Here is a 507-nt window from a genome sequence, read left to right as displayed (position 1 = left end):
GGGACAGTATTTTCCCCGACGCCGGGGAGGGCGGGCGGAGGGGCTCTGGCGGCCAGCCCGGGCCCCGGAGCTCGAAAAGGAAAAAAGGACCGGGCCCGCGAGAGACGGGGGCCCTGCCGCAGGGGGGGGGGGCAGTCCGACCGGGGCTCACCGTGCGGCAGGCCCGGGCGTCGGCAGGGGAAAGCGGGCGAGGAGGCGCGGGGCCGGGTGCCTACGGCCATACCGGACCGAACGCCCCCGATCCCGTCCGATCTCGGAAGGTAAACCGTCCCGGGCCTGGCTAGTACTTGGATGGGTGACCGCCTGGGAATCCCAGGTGCCGTAGGCAGCTTTTCCCGGTCCGAGTCAGCTCTCTCTCCTTTTCTGGGGGGGAAGGAGAGGGGGGGACGGGCCGGAAAGCCCCTCGTCGCTCCTGCCGAGTCGGAGGTCGCGGCCGCAGGTCACGGGTCTGGGCGCCTGGGGTCCGGCTCCCCACCCACCCGGCTTCCTCCGCGGAGGACCCCCCCC

The 507-nt window shown here is 73.2% G+C and overlaps 1 non-coding gene across 1 annotated transcript; it reads left to right on the top strand.

Annotated features, from left to right (window-relative positions):
• Positions 1 to 209: 209 nt before the first annotated feature.
• On the top strand, positions 210 to 328 carry LOC118158913. The gene has a single exon (XR_004746938.1). It is a non-coding gene; the product is annotated as a 5S ribosomal RNA (ribosomal RNA).
• Positions 329 to 507: the final 179 nt, after the last annotated feature.

This window comes from Oxyura jamaicensis, unplaced genomic scaffold (assembly GCF_011077185.1).
Source record: "Oxyura jamaicensis isolate SHBP4307 breed ruddy duck unplaced genomic scaffold, BPBGC_Ojam_1.0 oxyUn_random_OJ61285, whole genome shotgun sequence".
Taxonomy (NCBI): Eukaryota; Metazoa; Chordata; class Aves; order Anseriformes; family Anatidae; genus Oxyura; species Oxyura jamaicensis.
Note: the sequence above shows the minus strand (reverse complement) of the source record. Positions and strands in the feature narration are given on the sequence as shown.